At 49.7% G+C, this 18,150-nt stretch overlaps 1 long non-coding RNA gene across 2 annotated transcripts in view; it reads left to right on the top strand.

Moving 5' to 3' along the window:
- The window catches only part of LOC122205393, a 26,917-nt gene extending 8,767 nt beyond the window's left edge, over positions 1 to 18,150 (top strand). Inside the window, exons 2-7 of one of the 2 annotated variants that reach the window (XR_006196030.1) lie at positions 6,522 to 6,990; positions 7,636 to 7,789; positions 9,240 to 9,534; positions 12,556 to 12,794; positions 13,060 to 13,276; positions 15,797 to 18,150. This is a non-coding gene — a long non-coding RNA (uncharacterized LOC122205393). The remainder of the gene's footprint in view (positions 1 to 6,521; positions 6,991 to 7,635; positions 7,790 to 9,239; positions 9,535 to 12,555; positions 12,795 to 13,059; positions 13,277 to 15,796) is intronic. The other variant, XR_006196031.1, reaches the window with a different exon arrangement.

The following is an 18,150-nucleotide window of genomic DNA, read 5'->3' as shown; positions in this document are numbered from 1 at the left end:
TAAACCCTAATTGCCATACTAAACCCTTTATTCTTATCCTAGTAATGGACCCGCCATTTAACTGATGGGACCTCACACTGATGCAGTGGTAATGTCTGTTTTGTGTTCCTTGCATTCTGCAAGACCAGGAATATAATAGATGGGGGATGTGATCAACTATGTCGCATCATATGGATGAATGAAGACCCCTTGTCTCCTCTAACTAGCGAACTCCTACTTGGCCTTTAAAGCTCACCTCCTCCAAGAAGCCTTCCTTGATTCCAAGTGTCAGCCAATGGCACCTCTCCTGGGCTCCCACAACTGGAGCATATATTTGTGCTTGGTTATTTTAATTTTTTTTTTTTTACGTTTTATTTATTTTTAAGACAGGGAGAGACAGAGCATGAACAGGGGAGGGTCAGAGAGAGGGAGACACAGAATCTGAAACAGGGTCCAGGCTCTGAGCTGTCAGCACAGAGCCCGACACGGGGCTCGAACCCACGGACCGTGAGATCATGACCTGAGCTGAAGTCGGACGCTTAACCGACTGAGCCACCCAGGCGCCCCTATTTGTGCTTGGTTATAAGCATCTGTTTACTTGCTGTCTGCTGCGGTACATGATGCACTCCTTAAGGCTAAGGATGAAACTGAATGGTCCCGTTTTTCCACTTCTACGTGCCTGGCGCCAAGAGTCCTCAACAGAGGTTTAAGGATGGACTTAGTCATTTATTGGCCTGACCATCACCATTGTGTATAAGAACCAGACATACTGGTTACTAGATCCTTTCACACCCATTCTCTTGGGTGTGAAATACACCCATAGGGCAGGTGGCGGCTTCCCTGGGAAGAAGATCATACAACGTCTAGGGTGTTGCCCATCTGAACAGCAAAGCACTCCCGGCTGGAACGGAGCGATTTTCCCCTTGTTCAGAGGGCACTCTACAAACCGAAGCCAGACAGACTGGAGCAAGCTTTAGAAAAGTCAAGAGAGGAACAATAATAAATTATATATTTGGAGCTCATATAATGATAATTAGGCAAATTGAATATTAAATACTCAAATGGAATCTACAATGGTAAGTTAAAACAGCATTAAAATCAGTCTCTGAGCTGTTTGAAAATGACCGATCATTTGGGTCGCTAAAGCCACCATTTATTTAATCAACTTGCTATTTCCTAGAGATTAATTTATATCCCTTTGTAACTGTGATAGAGACACACGTCACTTGCTACAGATACACTTTAAGAAACAGATTGAATCCCATAAGGCTAGCCTTGAAGCAAATTTCTCTAAAGTGAATTAGATTTTCCCATTGATTTACATGATTAAATTAAAATGTGTTCTCATGGGAAAAGTTGACCAATAAATGGAATTAAAATTTTTTCTTAACGCAAGAATGGGGTGGGGGGGGGAGCAGTTGTAGGATATTACGGGTGCTTTGGTCCATTGCCAGCATCGGCTTGCCGGGAGCTATTGTCCTTACCTGGTCATTTGCTGCCTTTGTGGTGTAGTTTCTTACAATGTATAAAGCTTTTCTTTTTTAAACTTTACAAATCGGGGAGAGTCAACCAGAAACAGTGGCCAACGTTACCGAATCTTTATTCTGGGCTGGCTACTAAATGAGCCACTTTTTAATTCTTACAATCATCTTACGAAGGAGTTTTATTATCCTTATTTTAAAGACAGGGACCCTGAGGTTTGGAACATCAAGCCACTTGTCCAGGTCCTAAAGCTGAGTCTGTCTGATTCCAGAGCCCATGCTTTTTAGCTTCATAAAGATAGGAGGCAAAGGTAAAAATAATCCAAAGCCACTGATAAAGAAAAAATCAACTTTCTGCTTCTCTTTTGGATGGGACCATGTTCTTATATGCAAATATAGGAATATCAATCGCCTGTAAATTCTCTTAAAGTAAAACATGTTGCTTGGCTGGTGCCTAGGCTCCCAGCCATGGTGGCTGTCTGATTGGAACCACTTTGTTTCCACCTCTGAGTTGCTGATAAGTGCTGAGGTCTTTCTGACATAGCGAACACGGGCAGCTCTCGTGGCTCTGGGAAGCAAGGGGACTTGGCAGGTGGGCGCAGAGGGGCAAGCAAGGGTCTTCGATTTTGATTCAGGCTCTGCCTCTCATTAGCTGTTTGGACTTGGGTAAACCCCTTTCCCTCTCTGGGCTTCTGTTTCCCACCTGTAAAATGAGGGGGCTACACCAGAGAAGTAAAAAAAAAAATTTTTTTTTTTTTAGTGTTTATTTTTGAGAGGGAGACAGAGAGACAGAGCGCAAGTGGGAGAGGGCCAGAGAGAGAGGGAGGCACAGAATCCGAAGCAGGCTCCAGGCTCTGAGCTGTCAGCACAGAGCCCCACGTGGGGCTCTGACTCACACACCGCGAGATCATGACCTGAGCGGAAGTTGGACGCTTAGCTGACTGAGCCACCCAGGCGCCCCTGGAGAAGTTTTTAAAGGCCACTTGCACCCCAGGCCCGATTCGTTTTGTTTCTTCGGGTTATTTCTGGCTGCTCTCAGTGGTTCACACAAAACCAAGAATTGAACGTGTGCATGGAAAAAAAAATTGATTGGCCATTTTGTGTATTTAATGGCCGGCATTTAAACTGAGAGATATTTCAGGTTAAAGAATGCTGTTTGCAAACATAAAAAAGTACCATAAAAATCAAATATATGCAGCCCATACACACACCAGCATCAAATCAAGTACACAAACAGAAGTCGAGTTGCATCATTATAAACTTCTGATTGAGAACAAAACTGTAGCAGTTTCGAAGGCAATTTTCATATAAGAATTGATTTTCTTCATGCTTTTCCCATGATTCAAATTAGAGAGGATGATGGGCTTTTTTTTTTTCTTAGTGAAATAAGTTCTTTTAGGAACACACGTGCTTTGATGTTTAAAGTCAGGCTGAAATTTTCTGAATCTAATGCATCCGTGGCAAATGTGAGTTAGTCTGTGAGACCCCAGGGCTGGAGGCAGAGTCTCAGGTCTCACATTGTCTAAAATTGGTTTATAGAATGCTTGCACATACTGTGTCTCAGTCGGTCTTCATCATAATCTTGTTAGGTAGATAATACAAGCCCATTCCCTGGATGAGGAAACTGAGGCTCTTGAAGGAGAAGTACTTCCCCAAGATTAAAGAGCTAGCAAACCGGAGATTAGTCTCAAAGACCTCCTACTCCAAATTTAGTATTCTTTCAAATGAAGCGATTATTTATTTAACAAGGTTTTACCTAGTGCCTAATATATGTTGGGTATTGTTCTAGGTTCTCAGTGATAGGGTTGATGCTCTCAGTCAGTTTATACATAACAACTTGAAATAAATAACTCCACCCTTGCCGTCTGATCCCAAACATGCCTCACTGTCTTCTTTAGGAAACAGGATTTATGTATTGTTCTCTGTCTTAGCTCTAGTTCTATTCCAACAAGTCATTTTGGTCTTGAATTTGACTGAATTACTTAACTTCTCTAAGCTTGGTTTTTTGGTTTTTGGTTTTTGGTTTTGTCTCAGAGACAGCATGGTATGTTCATGTTCTTGGGATTAGAAATGAGTCTGATGTGTGTGCATGAAGAGCTTGGAGGCTATTGTACGCAGGGCTTGTAAGCCCCTTGGGGAGATAATGGACAGCCATGGTCACAGCTCTGCTCTGGCAGGATCAGTCTGGAAAGCGTGGGGGGAGGGGAGGGGGGCTGAGCTAGGGAAGGAAGAGGAGTGAGACCCAAGCAGGGCCTAGGGGTTACTGTCACAATAATCCAGGGAGAGGTGAGGAGTCCAGACCAGGCATTCATGGTTGACATGGAGAGGAGAGGGAAGACTTGAGACAACTCCCAAGTTCAACACAAGGGGAGGAGAAGGAGACTCTGGGGTGACTGCCGGCTGTTGGGGGTTTGAAAAGGCTCAATAAATAGCACCTTTTCTCCTGCCCAAGTTTTGAACCAATTGGGAAATAAAGCAAGAGATAAACAACATAGAAACAAAAATACCACTTTTATTACTGATGTTGGAGAATGTGGCTGGTATCTCAGGCAAGTGTGATCCTTAATACTGCACTTTAGAGCCAGAAAATATTCTCCACCTTGCAGCGATGGGTAGGACACCTTGTTCCTGGAGGTGGCTTGCTTCCAAGAGGAAGGAGACAGAAAAGTGTGGGTACGCCAGGGGTGGGGTGAATGGTGGGTGGAGAGCGACCAGGAAGGTTATGCTCCGGGCTTCCTCTTCACGGTAGCAAGCATCAGGAGCGGGAAGAGCTTGGATTTCAGACTCAGTGCCCTACTTACTTAGGTGGCAAACACAGGATGAAGGGGAGACTTGGGGAGACTTTGGGTTTGTGAGGCTCTTGTGTGCCACCCAATGGAGATGGCTGGTGGGTGGTTGGATACGTAGAGTCCAAAACTCAGGAGAGAATGATGTAGAAGCTGTTGACCGACAATAGTGGTTGGAATCGTGATGAAAAGAAGGGTGGCCGGGATAAGAAATGACGCTGTTGGAGGTGGAGGGCAGAATAGGAGTGAACGAGAACGGGAAGAGCAAAAGCAGCCTGTGAAGAAGACCGAGAAAATGCAGACCAGAGATAAACGGGATCCAAGAAGAATGGGAGCAACCAAGGCAAAGGAAAAGAGGGTTTCAATAAAAGGAGTTCAAGAATAGATCAGGAGCCTTGGATCTTGCATGATATGAATTTGAAATCTGTCTCTATCATTTTCCAGCCATGAGATCTTGAGTTTTGTGCTCAATAAATGGTAGCCATGATGGTGATGGTGATGATGATGGTGATGGTGAGGATGAAAACGAATGCAAGCAATTGTGAGTGTTGTAGGAAACAAGAAGATCAAACTGGACAGGGTTCCCCCAGAGTGGAAAAGATGAGCTTACTTCTGAACACACAATTTTTGAGAACAACACTAACACTCATGAAGCAATTGGTTTTCTTTCCCATGACTTCACCTTATACTTACCCCCCCAAACACTTGTTCCAATAAGAAGGCTGAAAAAAAAATCCCAAAACTAATATCACAGACATGGAGGCGGATGCATTTGCAAGGAAGTTATTAAAACCACCTTGATTTTAATAAATTTACCACCAGGTAGCAATCTCTCAATGTCGCCTCTTTCCAATTTGCATGTGTAACTGGCATCTCGTTAAAACATCATTAAGAAATTGAAAACCAGGAAGACATAAACAGACACAGAGACGAAGCAGAGGAGGCTGGGGGAGGAGGCTGTGGGTAGCAGAACAGTGTGGACTCCTTATGTTAAAAAAAAACAAAACCCAAAATGCAACTTGGTTATTCAAACGCAACCTGATTAACGAGCAAAGAGAAGCGGAGTAATGTAGATACTGTTTACAAATGAGCAATTATAAGACTTGTGTAAAAGGTTCATTTTCCTGGAAACGATTGGAAATTCCACTAAAAGCTACTGTCATTTTTCCTCAGCTGGACCGCCATCTATGTGTGCGAGAGAGCTTTTTCTTCAAAGGATTAACACAAGAGAGCAAGCCCCCTGGTGACTGGGCTCCTAGATTCTGGTTCCTCTTCTGTGGGCCCGATGAACTTTTCATTTTTATTTGTATCTTTGGTGTGTTTGTAAATATGTTCTTTTTTTTTTTTTTATGATTCCAGAAGTGATAGACAGACGCTGTTGATAAAAAAAAAGCTATGTGAAAATCCATCGGGTCAAACTAACCTAAACAGGCGAAGCGGTTTAATAAAAGGAGTTCAAGCTTTGGAGCGGGTCAGGCATGGGTCCGACTTGTGGTTCTGCTGCTTAACTGATCTGTGAAATGGGGATGTGGTTCGGGGAGGAAGAAATGAGACAGTGTTTATCATGTGCTGGCATATGGCATAAAGTTCACACAGTAGTGATCAACCTACGGTAGTTAATAGTTAACACTACGTCCTTCCTTTCTCTCCTAAAAATCGCTTCTTGTAATTCTTTACTGGCTTTATGAACTCTGACAAATGCTGGCAAACTACGCCTTTCAGAATTTGGCCCTAACACACCTGTTTGGCATTTTATTGGTCTAGAAAGCTAACTCCTCTTGAGATGACCCCAACATTTCTGAGGCTTAGCACTGAATGGAAGATTACGTCTTGCTCATGGCACAGTTCATTACGGGATTGGGAAGGGGTTGCTCTGTTCCCCATAGTCATTTGGGGACCCAGATTCTTTCCATTTTGTGGTTCTGGCTCTTCCTTAGGCTCTTAGAGTTCTCTTCATGCACCTAAGGGAGTGGATAACGTTCACCATTATCCATGCACACCCGCTCGTCACAACCTGGTCGGATGATGCTGCACACATGACTTCTTTCTGCTGGAGGGAAGTAGTCCCATGGCCCCATGAAGGAGCAAGGGAAGCTGGGAGATGTAGTCCATCAGTGAGCCCTGAGAAAGGGAGACCGTGCAGGTGAATGAGTTCTCCCAATCTCTGCTGCACAAATTAGCTGCAACGTACCGGCTCCAGTCAAGCCATCCAGAAAGTTCTCTAACTGACTTGTTTTGAGTCACATATGAATCCTTCTTGACACGTGTTTTCCAGGTCCTAGGAATGACGTTCTCCAAACCCAGCCGGGAGGCTCAAGTGAGGGAGAAAAATTCCCGGAAGAAGAGGGGAAACAGTGCCGAGCAGACACTCACAGCTGCTGGCGACTGCCACTGAAAAGCCCAGCCCCCAGCTGGGTGGCCCGCAAGATGGTGGCTTGATGGGCAAAGCCATGAACCTTGCCTTCAGCACGCCCACACTGGCCAAGCCGCCAGGGAACGATTCCGGCTTGGGTATACTCAAGGGTTAGGGGATAGGGATTACCTGAGAAATGCAAACTGAATTCAAAGGAGAAAGAAACGGGTTCCAACACAACAGCCACGGTGCAGCACCCAAAGGATTACTTGTGCAGGCAGGAGACCAGCCCCGTGTGGCGGTGGGTGCAACGACCAGCTGGAGAACCGGAGTCTCCTTCATCGTTCAAGTTGGGACCAACTGTACCTACGTCATCGCACTTCTGCAAGGGGTAAGAGAAATAATAGGGGTGAAGGTTTGAAAGAAATATAGCTGGTCGTTGCCAGAGTTCAGCAAAGACTTCGTGGAAGAAGTAGGATTTCGGGAGATCGGGTGGATCCAGGGTGCAGTGTGGACCTGCAGAGAAGGGGGGTGGCGGGCACCCCAGGCCAGGCAGAGCAGGTGCGGTGTGGGCCCGGGGCTGGGTGTGTGGCCTGTTGGGCTGAGACGAGGAAAGTTCATGCCTGGGGGAAAAACTTCCTTTTGCAGGCCTCAGCCCTCAGTGCTGCGACTCCCCATCCCTCATGGTTCTCCGAGGCCCTCTCAGAACGAAAATTTAGAATCCAGGCCGGATGATTCTGTCTGTGTGTCACGATTCTCCATCTTTTCAAGGGCAGTGGGCCGGGCCAGTTTCTGAGGGTATTTTTAAAGCAGGAGGCAGGGCACCGCCAGCCTGGAGATCGAGTGTAAATTTGACTTAATGGGTCTCTCTCTCTCTCTCTCTCTCTCTCTCTCTCTCTCTCGACACACACACACACACACACACACACACACCACAAATGCACAGACACTTCAGGGCTACTACGTTCTCCGCATACAACAACATTCATATACAAGGTGTATAATTCTGATGGCTTGTTTTAAATCCTATAAACAGGTTTGCAGATTTTTGTAAAGTGCCTTCCACGTGCCAGGCACGCGTCATAGGTACAGCTTCTAACCCTCCAGAAACTGCTGCAAGGTAGGGGTTTTCCTTCCCATTCTACTGGTGAGGAAACGGAGGCTCAGAGCAGAAGGGTCAAGGTCACACAGTGAGTAAAAGACAACTGGGATTTGGGGTCCATCTCTCTGTTACGGCCAACAAACACCAGAGACAATAGTTGCTTTGGTTATTGGGGCGCCTGGGTGGCTCAGTCGGTTAAGCTTCCGACTTTGGCTCCAGTCGTGATCTCACAGTTCCGTGGGTTCGAGCCCCGCGTCGGGCTGTGTGCTGATGGCTCGGAGCCTGGTGCCCGCCTCGGATCCCGTGTCTCCCTCTCTCTTCACCCCTCCCCCGCTCGTGCTCTGTCACTCCCTCTCTCTCAAAAATGAAGGAACGTTAAAAAAAGTTTAAAAGACATAGTTACTTTGGTTATTAAAAAGACTAGCAGCTAACGTTTACGGCACACGTCCTCCGAGCCGGACATTGTGCCCAGCGCTCTCGCACACAGGACCTCATCGGATTCTTGCAACCCTCCCAGGAGGAAGGATCCGTTACTGTTATGTCCATTTCCCAGACATGGAAACTGAGACTCTGTCCCCTGAGTTAAACGACTTGCCACAGTTTCCGCACGGGAAAGCAGAGGGGCAGGCTTTGGACCCAGGCATTTTGATTCCGGCTTCCTCTCTTGTAGCCTCTGCATTAGGCTGCCTTGTTAATGGCAATCCTTACGATTGTGTGATTTTCGATGTTCATTGTAGCACATTTCGGTGTTCCGTAGATTGGGGGAGGCAGGAGGGGCTCTACTACTCCGTGAGCGTCTCCTCTTCTCGGTTTTCTGTACAATAAGCATGGCCAAGCGAAAGCTCCTTTCTGCCCCCTCCGCACATGGGCTCAGAGAAGCAGAGCGTGTGGCCAAAGGCGCAGGGCAGGGTTTGAATGCAGATACGTTGCCTGGAAAGTGCTGCCTCCAGCGTGCGCGGCTGCCCTGTGCTTCTCATCTGCGTCCTGAGCTTGTTTTCGAGTTGGACGCAGCAGGTTCTTTGCACGTATTGATTAAACCAACAAACAGATAAGTGTTTCCACTCAGCCACGTCAATGAGATTCCAGGCTTCTTGGTTACAGGGACTAAATGTCTCTTTTTTCCCATGGTATTCACCTAGGCACATAAACCCGCGACAGATTTCTAAAAAGTTCTTGGCATTTATTGAGCACATACTGTGTGCCAGATACTGGCTTAAGGACTCTGTGTTTTCATCGGCCAACAATACTTTGAGGCGGGTATCGTTTTTCCTGGGTTCAGAGAGGGTGTGTGTCTTGCTCGGGGTCGCCCAGCTAGTAAGGAGCAGCCCTGGGGTCAGAGCCCAGGCCTCCTGCCATTATCCTGACCTCATTCCATTACATCACTGCCCCTGCAGTGGGAGAGGCTTAGAAAAAGAAGATGGGCTTCAAGATAAAGGCAGGCCGGCCACCCTGTGAGTAAGGAAAAAAAAAAAATCACAGATAACTTTGTGTGACTCTAAATACTTTACTTTCTTTTTTCCCCCCTTTAATGTATTTAGAATTAGAGGCAAGCGTGAACGATACCAGCAGAGCCTGCTAAAAGCCTGCCAAAATGACAGGGGAAGATTACACAGCGGGGAAAAAACCGTGTCGACGTTTCTTGTGGCATAAAAGCAAAACCCCAAACAACAAAAAGCCCCCAAAGTGAGAAGTGACAGCATCTGTAGAAGATCAGTGGGTGAAAGTCACAGGAACCTGGGCTTTAAATCCAGATAAAGAAGACTTTCCAGCGGTCAGAGTTGTCCAACAATAATCGAGGCTCCTGGAAAGGTAGTGAGATCCCAGTTCCTGAAGGTATGCAAGGGCTGCTGATCAGGTGCTGAAGGGGCCAGGGAGAGGGTGGTTCAAACATCTAAGGTTTGACTAGACCACGCCCATGAAATTGATTACAACTTCAACCCATTGTTCAGACTAGAGGCTTACAGGGGTTTCATGTGCCAGGCACTGTGCAGAAAGCTTTTCTCATTCAGCTCAAGCCTCGGCCGGGCTTAAGAACTCCTTAAGAACTGGGTAAGATCAGACCAACCTGGATTCTGGTTTCATGATTTGCAGTAAATGCGAAACCCCAGCATAGTTTCTTGTGTATGTCTGGGGCAGTGTGTGTGTGTGTGTGTGTGTGCGTGTGTGTGCGTGTGTGTGCGTGTGCGTGCGCGCGCACGGGGTAGGGTGGGGGTTCATGCTCTCAAGGGAATCTCTGCCTCTGAGTTCCTGTTTACACTGAATCCCTTTAGGACAGTCTTTCTGCCCCGTGCCAAGATCGAGAGCTCAGAGGCATCACTTGATTTCCACAAACATGCACCTTGGGGCGTGGGCTGGACCCTGCAGAAGGTTTGCAGCCACAGAGGGGGCGTATGCTGGGGTCGTGCAAACGGCATGAGACCGTAGCCGTTCCTGTTGGCGAAAGCATTGGACTGCACCGCCCGTGGGCATGCCCCACTGGTCCTTGGACCTCGTATAGCATCAGCCCTCCTCCCCAGCTCCCCAGCTCCTTTCTTCCCTCCCCCTTTCCCACCTTCCTCTCAAACAACCAGCCAATCCGCCACCCAATCAACACACTGACCCCTTGCCAACCAGCCAGCCCATCAACCAACTAACCAGCCAGCCAACCAGTCAGAGGCTTATCTTTCTTTAAAAAAAAAAAAAAAAAAAAAAGAACCATCACGTGACATGCCAGGTCGCGCTCCAAAATAAACAAATGCGAAGCAACAAAGGAACGAATGAATGAACAAGCAAATGAGGGAAGGAACACCCAAACAGTCCATCAGGGTGTTTTCTAGAATTTGCCTTCATCTCTACTGAGAACTCTGCCCCCATCCCAGGCAGGCACCGTCAGGCACGATAGTTTCAAAACCTGCCCTGTCTCCTTGAACCCTGACGACGACCCTACCTGTAGGTGTAACTGTTTTTCTCGTTACCCAGCTGAGGAATCTGAAGCTGGGAGAAGGGAGGTCACTTGTCCAAGTTTGCACGGCTGGGGAGGAGCAGGACCAGGAGTGGGGCTGAGGCCAGCTGAGCCACACGCAGAGATCAGAAAGGCCGGAGCTCTCCGGGCTCCCTGAAGTCTGGTGCCAACTTTTAAGAGGGCATTTTAAAATCCCACCAAGTAACATTGTCTCGTTTTCTCCTTCACGCGGGGCTGGAAGGAGGTGTTTTCCTCCCCGCATCATAGCCCCGCAAAACTGAGACTCAGAGAGGTGTCTTACCCAGGGTCCCCACCTCTAGGATGTGGCGGGTCTCAGGATTTGAATCCCCTGGTTCTAAGAGCCCGATGTTCCCCTCCCCTTGCCACGAGTGCCTCCTGGGTACTAGATTAATGAGACACAGAGACACAGAGGAGCTGGCATCCGGTGGGGACCATCAGCCATGGAAATGGCTACTCACAATGATAAATTCTCTAACAGGACTTCTTGGCATGCAAGGGTCGCAGAGGAGGCAGGAGGGCCAGCTCTGGGGCCCCCGGGAAGCCTCCCAGAAGAAGTGACCCCTGAACAAGGTTCAGAAGAGTGGCTAGGAGCCCAGCATGTGGACACCTGTAGGGAGGAGAGACCATTCCAGGCAGAGTGGGTCTCCCGGCGAATGACACAGGCTCGAGAAATAGCCATGCTTGTGTGGGAGGGACCGGCTGCCCAGCAGGAGAGGCAAGACTGAAGCGGTCAGTGAGGGTAGATCGTGCAAGGCCTGGAAGGCCGGAACAAGGGTTCAGACCTGATCCTGAGGGTGATGGGGAGCCACAGGAGGCCTCGAAGCAGAGGGGTGCCCTGTTCGCTTTGAGCAAGGTGCCAGGGGTGCCTTGGACACCGCACGCACGCACGCACGCACGCACTTGGTGCCTTGCCTTTCTCGGGCACCATTAATCTTCTTTTCGGGAATGGGTGCTGGGGGTTTTAATGAACTCATTACTCATTCCACTGTCAGGTGAGTCCGATTGTGGTGGGAGGTTGGGTGGAGGGCTCGTCCGGCTGGGGCTGTGAGGCTCTGATCTGATCTCCTCAGCAGACCCTCTGGCTCCGTCCCTGGCAGGAGCTCACCCGACCTGTTCCGGCCCTCCCCTCTGCCTCCCCTCCCCATCCCACGCTTTGCTGCCTCCTCAACTCGCCAACATCCATTCCGATGGGCGTGATTGGAATCTCGTCTTCCCGGAACTTGCTGCCATCTGTCCCTCCCTGTGCCTGTGTCTTGTTCACACCCTCTGAATCTCTAGCTCACCGCTGGGCGTGGGAAGCTTCTGCCTGGGCCCTGGACGGGCAGTCTGCCCGTCTGTCTCTCCTCCTGGCACCCCTACCCCCAGCCTCGGCTTCCCTCCCCTTCCCTGCCCTTCCCCACCGGGGACTTTCTACCTGACCTGCTCTTCCTTTTTTCACCTTGAACTTGTCTGGATGTCTGTCTGTCTGCCCATCTCCTCTCGCCTTAACCCTCTGCTTGTTCATCTCTCCCCCTTTCCTTCCCCCGTCCCTTCTCCCAGAATTGTCTGGAAACAGACCACTCCAAGATCTATTCAGTAGAAGGACGCGCAGTTTTGAAAATTCCTAACTATTCTGATTAGATCCAAGTAATTCATGCAATGGGCTTCAGGGTGGAAGCTGACCCATCTGGCGGAAGCCGTGCTGAGGCCACTGGAGGCACAAGCGTGGGGCCCCGGGCACCTCCTTTTCGTGAGCCACGTGGCCCTTTCGTAATTAGGAGCTTCTAAGCCAACCTCATGTCCTAGGCCAGCTAGAAGACGGGGAAGACACTCCAAATCACTCAAGCAGGGACGTTTATAGGTGAAAAGACCCCTTGAGAGTCAACTGTTGTCATTTTTTTTTTCTTTCTTAGATATGGAGAATGAGGCTCAGAAAAGTCAAAGTTTTGGTGACTGGCTTAAGGTCATTCCAGGAGAGTCGGTTGAGACCCCAGGCCTGCTGACCTGTAGGGATCTTTTTCCAACCCAAAGAAAGCACAGGGCATCGCAAGCTCCCACCCAGGGCCGCAAGGCACATGGCGGGGGAGTGGTCTCCTGGGCCCTCACGTGGGCCACCTTCCCGCACACCTCGCCGCTGACCCTGGCAGACGAGGTAAAACTCTCTTCCTTTGGTGTTTCTGGCAGAAATGCCTCTCTGTGGACCAGAGCATGTGCTCTCCTTCCTCTGTGTGGGCTCCTCCCGGGAGATGCTCCAGCATGGACTACATTTCCCAGACTTCCTTGCAGCTGGGTGGGAACACGTGGCTGGTTCTTGCTGTCCCGTTGTGAGCGGAAGCCACGCGTGTCACTTCTGGACGAAGGGGTTTGATGAGAGGACACGCCTTCTTCATACACTTGCTTTCCCCTTCATGCGCCAGGTGCAGAGGGACCCCGAGGACCCAGGGGATGGCAGAGCCTCACGATGGAAGGGACCTGGGCCAGCGAGCCAGAGAGAAACCGGTCGACCGAGAACACCCACAACACCTGTTACATTGGCGACAAGAGGCTTATTTGTCCCAGCAGCCGGTGTTACCTTGAATGACGCGGTGTCGGTCACAGGCTGCTTACTCAGACTTCCTGAGTCTACGTATTAAGGTCATCGTCATCCGCTTTCCTATTTTATTGGGGAGGAAGCCCCGTCCTGGAATTTCCTGAACCATCAAAGGGACTGTGCTGCTTGTCTGCCTCTCTGACCGATCTCCCCTGACCCCGCAGTGGCTCCTTATTGTCCCCACCACTGGCCTTCTTTTCTGTTCCTCAAACCCGCTGGGCATATTCCCACGTAGAGGTCTCCGTTTCTGCTCTTCTCTCTTTTTTTGGACGGCCCCATCCCGAGATCTTCCAAGTTTGTCCGTTTCCTATTTATTGAATCTTATTACAACACCCCACCTCGTGAGGTCTTCTCTGGCCACCCCATCATAGGAACTGACCCCATCTCCCTACGCCCATCGCCTCACATCGTACACGTGGTCGTGGTCTGCTTTTCTCAAGCCCCAGCCACTACCTAAATTTATCTCGACCATTTATTGGTTTACTCCATTATCGTCCCGACACACTTTTCTTTAGTTTCTGCTCTGTTTCAGGAAACAGAAACTCAGAAGGGCACTGTGATTTCTAAACCCGCTAAGTGGTGGTCCTGGGATTTGAACCCAGATCCGACTGATTCTACAGCCTCGGCCGCACGGTTCTCCTGACAAAATCGTACTTGGATAGCTCCACTTATTTCCTCAGGACACAATTTTGATCCCCGATCCCGAGGCAGGGCGGTCTAGGGGGAAAAGTGTGGATTCTCGGGTTGGAGCCTGGGTTCGTATCCTGGCATTGATGTCTTACATCGTCTAACATCTCTGAATGCCTTCCCTACAAAGCAGAATGAATGTACTTACCTCAAAGAGGGAATGTGAAGGGCGCCCGGGTGGCTCAGTCGGTGGGGTGTCCGGCTCCTGATTTCGGCTCTGGTCATGATCTGGCGGTTCGTGGGTTCGAGCCCCACCCCAGGCTCTGTGCTGATGGTGCAGAAGCTGCTTGGGATTTTCTCTCTCTCCCTCTTTCTCTGCCCCTCTGCTGCTCACGCTCTCTCTCTTTCTCAAAATAAATAAACGTAAAGAGTTAATGGGAGGATAGTGAGGATAGAAAGAGATAACATATGAAACAGGCAATGTGATGCCTGTACACGGTGGGGGCTCAGGCGCCCTTAGTTTCCTTTCTAATAAAGATACCGACATTTATTCCGAGAGTTCCGCCTTCATCTCAGACCAGGCAATTTATCAGCGGAAAGAGGGGAAAAAAATGCAGATTTGGATAAAAACACCAAAGATTCTGAAAAGCACCTGGTTCATCCCTAACTTCTCTCTTGGGCTTTGCTGGGAAGCGAAGTCTAAATCCAAGTCAGAGCTCCCAGACCTCATCACAGTTACTGTGTTGAAAGCAAACAGACTTTGGGATTTAAATTTTTTTCTCCTTTCCCTTCCCCCCCCTGCCCCCCACAAAGCACAAATGTCATGGACAAGGGGCAAACTCATTACAGCTGGGTTTCTATCTGCCTGGTCCAGACGCATGTGCTAAAATGGGAGACCAGCTCCTATGGCCAACGTCCAGGACCACATGTGCCGTGACTAATGTATGTAAAACACGCACAGGGCTCCTCTCTCCCAGCATCTGGAATCAAAAAGCAAAAGTTAGCTACAGAGAGACTCTCGGCGAGCTTTCCAAAGTCTTCATTGCTTTTTAAGTTTGGAGGCAGTGAGTCTGGCTGGCTTAAAACAAGGGAGCCCTTGATCGGGACCGGGGATGATTATGACTTTTTTCATATGGATGGAACTGGACTGAGGGTGTTCGTAGGTCCCTGACCATGAAGTTCACTTTTTCCGTATTAGTCAGAGACTAGGTTGTGCCCAGGGAACAAATAACCCCAAATTTCAGAGGCTGAGACAACAAGCATTTGTTTCTTGTTCGCGATACGTGTTCGGTGCAGGTTGTGGGGGTGGGTGGGGGAGGGGCTGTGACCGCCGTAATGACTCGGGAGTCAAAGGACAAGGTGCCACGGGGAACTTTGCCGGATGCTGGGCCACAGAAAAAAGAGGTCTCGGGAGGGTCTCACAGTGATCATTATCTGCTCAGCCCAGAGGTGACACATGGTATTTCCTCCCCCAACTCATCGATCCGCCAGAGCTATTCCCATGGCTCTCCCAACCGTAAGGGAACACAGGACACACAATCTGACCATGTGCCCAGAAAAAGGAGAACAAAAAATGTTTGTTCACAGCACCTCCCTTCTGTTCCTCGCCGTTCCCGGATGGGTCACCAAGTCTAGGTGATCCAACTCTCTTCATTAACCGGAAGAATCCATTCTCTTTATTCCGTGGCTCTCATTCCTCCTCAGCTCAGGTCTCCAGATCTTTCGCCTAATGGTGGTGTCCACCTCCAACCTTCTCCCTTTGCCCGTCTTGCTCCTTAGAATTCATCCTCTGCATCCATCTCAGTGATCACTCGAGTCTCTATCCACCCAGGTCGTTCCCTTCCAGGTAGAGAGCTTGGGGTCCTTGGTGCCGTCTTTTCTGCACCCCAGCCTGGGTTTGTAGGGAGGAAGATAACGGATCTTTTGTTTGTTTCTAGGCAAAGGCCTTTTAGGACCTTCTGAAGCTGTGATTCTAGGATTCTGTTTTTAATCTCATCCCCGGAGCTGCAGACACACACCTCCTATAGGGGGTCCACCCAGGCGCTTAATCAGCAAAGACAATCAAACTCTGAAGAACGAGGACCCGCCGTTGCCGCTACGCAGCCAATGGGAAGGACGCGGAGGTGTCCAGGCCTCGGCTGGACTGTGCCGGTTCCCTTCACAGCTCACCACCCACCATCTCACCTCGCTGGCTGTCCTGTCCCCAGGGACAGCTCCCGGGCCCTCCTGCACACTCCAGCCACTCTCTCTGCAAGGGCTGTTATTGTCTCCCAGCAGATCGACACCGAGAGACAAAATCGCCAACTCAGTCCATCCAGAAGATTATAACCCTTCCTCAACACGGGCCTGAGCGAGCTCATCAACGTGAGCTCATCAGCTCTCTCAGCAACACCGTGAGGTGGACCAAATGACCGCCCACGTTGGCAGGTGTGGAAACCGAGTCTCGGAGAGGTGAGGTCGCTGGCCAGTAAGCAGAACAGGTGGGGCTGGACGCGGCTCTTATGCTCCGCACCGTGGTGAGCAGAGACGCCGGATTGCACATTCTGCAAAGCACGGTGTTCAGAAGTCTACACCTAGACTCAAGGTCCCCTAGTGTCCCTGGCTTGGCCTGGAGCTGTGGCCAGACCGGGGACCACAGGCCCTGAGACAACCAGGCGTGTTCCTTGTCTGCTTCCATCAGCAACAATGGGCCAATTAAGGCAATTACCTCCGGTTTATGTAACAGGACACAGGGATCACAGTGCTCAGCTCTTTGAAAATCTCCTATAAAAGCGCTAATAATGCATTAATGTATTAATCCCCTTAATCCTGGCAAATTACCGCAGACTCACTCCTCGGAGCTGACAGTGGGTCTCTGCTGTCCCTGTGAGACGCCGGGTGCTCGTCTCCCACATCCCTTCTTTCTGAAACACTCCTTAGGAAGCTGTGGGGTCCTGTTAGGACAGGGTGCTGGTAGACGGCCGACTGTGGCAGGAGGAGGGATGTTGATTCTCTCACAGAGAGATGAGGGTGTGCTAACAAACGACTCTTTCTGGAGTGTTTCTCAGCAAGGAGAGACAGCCCAGCATGGTCAGCCCTGCCCTGGGCTGCCAACTCTGTCACTCGCTGGGTGGTCTTGGGCCACTGTTCAACCTCTCTGAGCCTCTGCTTGCTCACCTGTAATACCCGGATAACAATTCCTCATTGTAGACTTGATGGAAGATTCCAGAGCTGCAGGCGAATGCCTGACACCTAGAAGGCATTGGGTACATCTACAGTCCCCTTTCCATCTGTAAAATGGGTATAAGGACCCCCATCATGAGGATTAAATGAGCACGTACGTCAGTTTCCTGGCCCATAGTAAATATTAATTCTTTTAGGCACTAGGACAGTTTTGGTGTCAGAATGCAGTCAGGCCTGGCTTTGTTGTCTGCTGGGCCCGTGGAGGTTTCTCCAGGGTCCTTCACGGGCCTCTCAGTGGATGGCAGTGTGCCACAGAGACCCCCCTACTGCTCCCCTGGAGGTTTCATTCCGTCCTTAGCAGCCCCCTCCACGGGCAGCCCGCGGCACCCCACCGGAGGTCTGGTGTGCCAGTGGTGGTTGGGCGACAACATTTTGGAGCTGGAAATGGGGAGAAGGAACCCATTCCCCCGTTCCTGTCCCCATTCAGTTCTCGGGCGTTCCTTTCTCTTTCAGGATCGGCCAAGGCTGGGGCTGGGGGAGGGGCAAGGAGTCAGGTTAGCGTCTTCCAAGTGATTTTGGTTTTGTGCTCTGAAACACAGACCGTTAAAAATCCTCTCTGGCAAGGACATTCGGATTCAGAATCCTAAGGTTTGACGGCCTATTTGGAAGGGGACAAGGGAAAAGGACTTTCATTCTTGCTGATATCCTAGGACAGTGGGAGAGTTTTAAAATATATTCATGAATCCATCGACACTCCTCTTCCAACGGGTGGAGCTGAGTTAGCCTCTAAAGTACAGACTGGACTCAACGCCTTGATTCTAATGAAGAGAATGTGGCCGATGTGATGGTGTAGGCCGTGAAAAATATTTGGCTTCCTCCTTGTTCTCTCTGGAGCACTCACCCTGGGGGAAGCTGACTGTCATGTGATGAGGACAACTCAAGTGGCCCAATGGAGAGGTCCATGTGGGAGGAAATGAGGCCTCCAGCCAATGACCATTGGAGGCGCCATCTTGGAAGCAGATCCTGGCCAAGTCAACACTTCAGATTGACTGCAGCCCCAGCCAATGGCTTGACTATAGCCTCATGAGAAGCCATAAACCCCCAGCTAAGCTGCTCCCAGATTCCTGAT

The sequence above is a fragment of the Panthera leo genome, chromosome D4 (assembly GCF_018350215.1).
Source record: "Panthera leo isolate Ple1 chromosome D4, P.leo_Ple1_pat1.1, whole genome shotgun sequence".
Classification (NCBI taxonomy): Eukaryota; Metazoa; Chordata; class Mammalia; order Carnivora; family Felidae; genus Panthera; species Panthera leo.
The sequence above is the reverse complement of the archived record's forward strand: the minus strand, read 5'-3'. Positions and strand labels throughout refer to the sequence as shown.